This window comes from Mustela erminea, chromosome 8, assembly GCF_009829155.1.
Source record: "Mustela erminea isolate mMusErm1 chromosome 8, mMusErm1.Pri, whole genome shotgun sequence".
Lineage (NCBI taxonomy): Eukaryota > Metazoa > Chordata > Mammalia > Carnivora > Mustelidae > Mustela > Mustela erminea.
In genome coordinates this window covers 69160287-69167355 of record NC_045621.1, presented here as the reverse complement: position 1 = coordinate 69167355, position 7069 = coordinate 69160287, and the positions used below count along the sequence as shown (strand labels likewise).

Below are 7069 nucleotides of genomic sequence, written 5' to 3'. Positions count from 1 at the left end.
ATTGTATTTAAACAACAACAACAACAACAACAACAACAACAACAACAGCAACAACAACTTGTTAATTAAAAAAAACTAAAACTTTTAAAAATTTATTTTAATTTTTGAAAAATTTAACTGAGATATAATTGACATATAATATATTCATGTCAGGTATACAATGTAATGATTTGATATTTGTATATATTGCACAATGACCATCACCTTAAGTCTAGTTAACTTCTGTCACTATTTATAGTTACAAATGTTTTTTCTCGTGATGAGCTCTTTCAAGATCTACTCTTAGCAACATTCAAGTAGGCAATACAGTATCGTTAACTACAGTCCCCATGCTGTTCAAAATAGCACAAAAACTCTTTTGAAATGACCTTAAACTTATGGAGGAGTTTCAAAAACCATTCAGAAAGTTCTGAAATACTCTTAATCCAGCTTCCACTAATGCTAACTTCTTATGTGACAAAAGTACAGTGATCGAAACTAAGAACTGAACACTGATCCAACATAAAGACTTTGAGTTTTGCTCGTTTTTCCTGGAAAATATGCTTCAGCATCCAACTGGGGATCTCACATCTTATTTCCATGTCCCATCTCCTTAGGCTCCTCCATCCTGGGACATCTCCTCAACCATTTTTGTGTCTCATGACCTTGAAACTTTTAAAGAGTACTGACTGGTTATTTTGTAAAACATCACTCCGCTTGAGTCTGTGTGATGTTTTCCTCTGATTAGACTGAGATGATGCATTTGTGTTAAGAATATCTCAGAAATGATAGGCTCTTTCAGTCCGTTGCATTGTGGGTACATGAGTCAGGGTGTCATAATCTGGCAGTGTTAATCTAACATGGTGTCATTTACGTTTCTTCAGTGAAAAATTCACAATATCTCCCTTCGTATTTAATAAAAATCTTGGGGGAGATAATTTGAGGCTATATGAATACCTTATTTTTCCTCAAACCTTTGCCCACTAATTTTAGAAATCATCAGTTGATCTTGCCTGCAACAAGTATGATCATATTATTCTAATAGTAATTTCCTAGTTGCTTCATTCCATCTATATTTATTCATTGACATTTTTCTGTAAAAAGAGCTGTCCTTCTCCATTGACTTATTCAATTATGTATTGGTATCATTTTGGACTCATGGACACTCATTATAATCCAATACTCTCATTATTTATTTTGTCATTTAAATTGTTCCTCTTTGGATATTGGAAGCCCTTTCAAGTCCTTTGATAGGCCTCCCTCATTATTTTGGAGCACTTCCCTACTTTCTGGCACCTTGAGATGTTACAGACTCATATTTTGTTTTCTCTATCATAGTCCTGGAATTGATCATGTCTCCCTGAAGCCCTGGTTCCTTTACTGGAGAATGGTATTTGCAACCCAAGATCTGGGTGCTTAGATGTACATATCATCCCTGGGATGTCGTCTCAGAAGACCAAACTAGGAAATATGCCAATGCATTCATATACACTCATATATTTATTTCCTACTATATCAGAAATCCATCCATTTCTTCGGGTACATATTTAAAAACCACGAATTTCTACCAGTACCTCCAATTTCAACCCAAAATCTTGGGGTTCCTTTAGCCTCCCTTCTTTCCTGATACTGTTAACATTTTTCTCTGACAGCGAGAAAACTGGCTCTCATTTATCCATGATATATTTGCCTATTTCCTCAAGCCTGGCATAAAAATAGGAAGTTGTCACCAAACTGCTTCTTTCTCTTTCCTAGGAGTTTCCAGAAAAAGTTCCAAGACGGGTTCTTACTAGGTTGGTTCTATGCTCAACCTTGACCCATATACTGTGGCCCAAGGAATGGAATGACCTGACGAGTCTGGCCTGAGCTACATGACCACTCCTGAGCATGGGTGGGGGGGACTGTCCATCTAAACCATGAATGTGAGTGTGGATGAGGGGTGGTTCCCAGAAAATTAGAGTCCAGTTATAAGAAGCTATCCGTTATCCACATTGGTTAAAACCACCAATGTCTGCTGCTTCCTCAAGTGGGACAGTAGTGCAGCGATGTCAGTACTGCGGGGTGTCAGGGGCGGGGGTGGGGGGTGAAGTGTAGGCACCCTGCAGACATGCAAATGCCTGTCAAAAGGTGAGGGGTTTTTGTTTTAATTACGTACAGTTGATCTGAACAGGAATATTGCTCTAGTTTAGTAAGAATTATTACCAGGTTTGTTGGTTTGACCTAATTTAAGAAGAAACGAGAGAAACTTGATTAACATGATGCTTTTTGTCCAATTTCATGCAGAAATTCCATGACATGGCCTCGAGATTCTGCTTGCTTCCAACAGGCTACTCTCCCCAGGACCTGAGAGGCTACCACAAGGACGCCCCATGAGATAGGAGGGGCCAGTCGAGCCCTCTTGACCTGTTGCCTGCAGATTTCGAGATCACTTTTTTATGTTGCTGATCAACAGCTATAACTTAAAGCTTCTAGACAGTAGAAAAACTTCAAAATTCAATCTGTTTTTGCAAAATTGGAAAGCCACAGGAAACTTATAAGTAAGATGGAGAGTTCTTTTGTTTGTTTTGTTTCATTTTGTTTTGTTTTAAAGGTACAGGGTTAATGACTGCCCTTCAGTCTTGGGCTGTGGATTTGTTCTAAGTCTTTCCTTCAGGCCAGGCCTCTTCAGGTTTTACTTGCTCTGGGCTCTGAAAAGAAACCAGCGGTTGTCCTGAGCTTGAGAGAGAGAGAGAGAGCCAGTGTTCTAGGGACAAACGTGGAGCTGTTAGCCTTGTTCTAGGCAGCGCTGATATTTTCCTCGGTGAGCTTGGTAGCCAGGCTGCTCCCACTTTTACTGCCTTTTGTCTTATTTATACTTCATTTGCATAGAAACTTCTTTAATGAAACATTGCACTTCATTAATGGAACATGCTGTTAAAAATCACATTTTAACAAGCCTATCTCCCAGCCTCTCTCTAAAAGTCAGCTGTCTCTTTAAAGGAGCTTGGCCCTTTTTCTCTGCTGAGTTGTTAGACTGTTCTTACCCTAGAATACAAGTTTTTATGCAGCTACCCCGTGGCTTAGTCACAGTGCAAAAACAACATTGCTAATCTGAACAATCTACATGGATGACAACTCATTGAAATAACTATCAATTAACAGCGTAATTGTCATTTGTATGCTGCCAACATTAAAATAGGCAATTGTTACTTCTATGGGGCTTTTGTGTTTTTTCCCCCCTTCTCTTCACAGGGTGTGGATATAGGGCAGGGACCTGGGTTGAAAACTTTAAAGGGGGTGCCTGGGTGGCTCAGTCATTAAGTGTCTGTCTTCGGCTCAGGTCATGATCCCAGGGTGCTAGGATTGAGACCCGCATAGGGCTCCCTGTGCAGTGGGGAGCCTGCTTCTCCCTCTCCTACTCCCCGTGCTTGTGTTCCTGCTCTTGCTGTGTCTCTGTCAAATAAAGGAATAAAATCTTCAAAAAAAAAAAAACGAAAACTTTAAACTGATGTCCGAGTTGCTTGTTGTTTGAATCATTGGATCATCTTTCATTTTTTTTTTAAAGATTTTATTTATTTATATGACAGAGAGAGAGATCACAAGTAGGCAGAGAGGCAGGCAGAGAGAGAGGGGGAAGCAGGTTCCCTGCTGAGCAGAGAGCCTGATTTGGGGCTGGATCCCAGGACCCTGAGATCATGACCTGAGCCGAAGGCAGAGGCTTAACCCACTGAGCCACCCAGGTGCCCCTGGATCATCTTTCTTACAGTTGTTCTGAAGTAAAACAGTGGTGCTAGTCATAAAATTTTACGCCAAGCTTGGCAGGTCTACCTTGCTTTGGTTCTGAAATCTCTATGGCATCCAATGCGTTGCCAGGGCTATATTCCCTCTAATCAGGGGCGACTATAGACAGGGCATAACACGTGAGTTTTCTCCCATTTTGTTCCAACAAGTTCATGCCCAAGAAAACCCGGCCTCTGTATGAAGACAGAGTCTGCTCTTGCTAATGCAGCTGGTAAGAATTTAGCCGAGCATCCTCAGGATAATGACCTCCGTGTTTTCCTATCTACGCTATTGCCACCTAGAGACCCGAGCCTCTATAAGTGAGTGGGCAAAAATAGCGGAAGGAAAAGAATCAGGATGTGGTGGAGGCAGGACACTGTGTGCATCAAAAGTGCCATGACCACCTTCCATGGGTGGCTTCTGTCTCTTGGCAGAAAACTGGTGTCAGGGTACAACCAGGTTCCTGGTCACACAGAAACACCGTCAGGAAGGACTGCCTAAAAGTAAGACTCCAGCTTGTGTTTGGGTGCAAATCCCTTCATGGGGAAGCGTGTTCTAGCAAAGCCCTGGAACTCACTGAAATCGAAATTAGGAACATCCATCCAACGGCTCTTTTGCACTGGGCCGATTGATCTGCACTTCATCACCTGGTACGTCTCTATTTGCAGACCAAAGTTTGACTGGAACTTGCTACAAGTACTCAGTCCCTCCGTGGGAGCACCATAGAAGAGCAGAGATCCCGGCTTCTGAGCCAGACGCCAGGTATTGGAATAGCAGAACTTTCAGCTCCTGCCAGGGGATAACCAGGTTCCTTTCTTGGGTCGCTAACTTCTTACCAGTGACTGCTGAGAATCCTTCCGCTTTGCAGGGTTGTTTCCTCGCTTAGGGGCACTGATAGTGCTTATAACAGCCGGTTGCCATTAAAGAGACGGTGACAGAGACGCTTTTACTGTCCTAAAAATAATTTAATTTAACAAAGTAGCTTTGCTACTTTGATCTTAATGGAAGGGAATTTAAATTCTTAAATTTCTAAAAAGAATCATCAATGAGTGTTTGCACTGTAGCACCCACTTCTGAAATTCAGTGGGCTCTTACTGTTACTACTACGCATAATCACTTCATTAGTCATTGACTTCTGAACCAAGCCTTTCTGCGCAGCTGGACAGGTGCTGTTTTAAGGGAGCCAATTCTGCAAATCGACTGTGCAGGGTACAGATGGCACTGAGTAACGTTGTAGTAAATATTCTTTGTCTTTTCCTCCTGCTTACATCATTTGATTGTTTGTAGTATATTTAGCATTCCAAAGACAGCAAGAACTCTTTATCACCCTAATTTAACAATCACATCTTGGAGAAGACAGAGCTCTGCTTTTTCTGCCCATTGGCTTACGATGTGGGTGGGGGGCAGGGAGGGCACTTTCTAGGTGCCAAAGAACAAGGTTTCCATTTATTTAATAGTTTGTATATTTTTCTTCTCTAGATGCTTCCCCTGCCCCAGCTGGTGGTTGTGCTTGTCACTGACTACTTGGGTGATTCCTGCCGTTTGTATGCTTCTCCGGCTGTGTGGGAGACACACTTCACCTTGTGGCTCCGCCCTACAAAGGTTCCGTTTGCTGCCTGGAAGAGCAGTCGACTGTGCCGATCGGGAACGTCTCATCGCACCCCTTTTCCACGCCATCTGTCTGACCTGGACCCATTCCAAACACTATGGCTTTGCTGGCAGAATGGTCTTCCTGCTACAGAAGTTTTGTAATCTGCTAATTGACAGGGTAAGGAAAATTTGTATTTGGGTTACAGCTGAAAAGTTGAATGTTTCTTTGATGGGGCATTAAATACTGACATATGCTGCATTGGTTTTTGATTTTAGGCATCCCGTTTGTGCGCGATCACGCACTCCCCCCTGTGTTCTCTGCCTCATTGAGAATATGGCATCTCTTGGAGAAGAACACCAATATGATCTACTAGAGAATTATCCTCTACTTAGTTTACTCATTAAGCAATGATTTTATTATTATTATCTCTTTGTAGCATGAGACAGATGGCAAAGAAGGAGTTTGCTTTGCTGAACAAGATGCATGGTTAGTATCTTGGGTCATCATTCTGCCTAAAGAATGTCTTTGCTTTTGTACATGGAGTGGTCCTACACTCCCCTTTTAATTTAAGTGCAAAATTGTTATCAGTCCTTTTGTGCACAGAGGCTAAGGGGAGAAGAATCTGAGAGAAGGCAATACCATTAAAATCGTGCTGTTCAAGTTCACATTTGTGGTCGTACTGATCTTGAAATCTTGGTGTGAGCAAACCCTGCGTCGACAAAGGTGGTCGTGCGCAGTGATCAGACCCATGTCCCTAAAGCACGACCCTCTCTACACAAGAGCTACAGGCCCATGTTAGGGGCAGTGCACGAATGTGGGATGATCCTGAGAGTCTGGCCTCCCCAAGCCTCTCTCTCATATACCCCTCCACCTGCGCTAAGCAACACTCGGCTTGGGGAAAGATGAGAACGAAAGAGGATTTCTTCCCTACCTTTGAAAACTTCAAAGAAATTGTTCCCAGTCTGGTTCTGATGATCCCCGTCTCAGTGCAAAGCATGCAGGAAGATCTGAAATCTGCGGACTGATCAGAAATTGTTTTTTGGAAATTCGGATTTAATCCCATGAGCCAAATGATCACTACCAACAGCGATCCAGGAAAACCCAAGTCCACAGCAAATTTTAATTTGGCAAATGCATAAAATGTTCAAAAGAGCAGAGGTCTCATTTACATTCCTCCTGCTCATATGGGATTTTCTTCCCTATTAGTAATTAAAGGGTGCATGTTCTAGAGTGCAACTATATCACATAATAGCCATCGGGGACACACTAACAACTTCCTTGAAGTAACGCACACTAGGGTGTTTATGGTTCAATGTCACATAGACTCTCTTTGATCTAAATTAGGATTCATTGGCAAACTCGCAATAGGCTCCACATGTACCCCTCTCAACCTCTTTCTTTTAATCATGGAAATTAGAGATGGAAAATACCCATTAAGTCACTTAGTCCACTTTCCTGCCAGGGTGAAATTGTTGCCTGGGTAGGGCTTGGTGCAGCTTCAATTTAAAGGTCTCAGGGGATAGGCAGGCTCCTGATTTTATATTTTTCCTTTTTCACTTAAAATTCAGAGAGGGGCAAAAACATAAAACAGAGGAAGAGATTTCCTCCCCTCCCCCACCCCACGCACTTGGAGGTAATGTTGGTGTATGAGTGAAGGTGCTCATGGGGTGTCCAGCTTTCTGGAAACCACACCTTTTGCTGTGGCAATTTCATTACTCATAAGCTACAGTTAAATTCAAC

General features: G+C 42.3%; 1 long non-coding RNA gene across 1 annotated transcript; it reads left to right on the top strand.

The window, feature by feature from the left end:
- The first annotated feature begins 2462 nt into the window (after nucleotides 1-2462).
- LOC116597614 lies at nucleotides 2463-5812 on the top strand. The gene is made up of 4 exons (XR_004288691.1): nucleotides 2463-2516; nucleotides 4407-4500; nucleotides 5218-5506; nucleotides 5605-5812. It is a non-coding gene; the product is annotated as an uncharacterized LOC116597614 (long non-coding RNA).
- Nucleotides 5813-7069: the final 1257 nt, after the last annotated feature.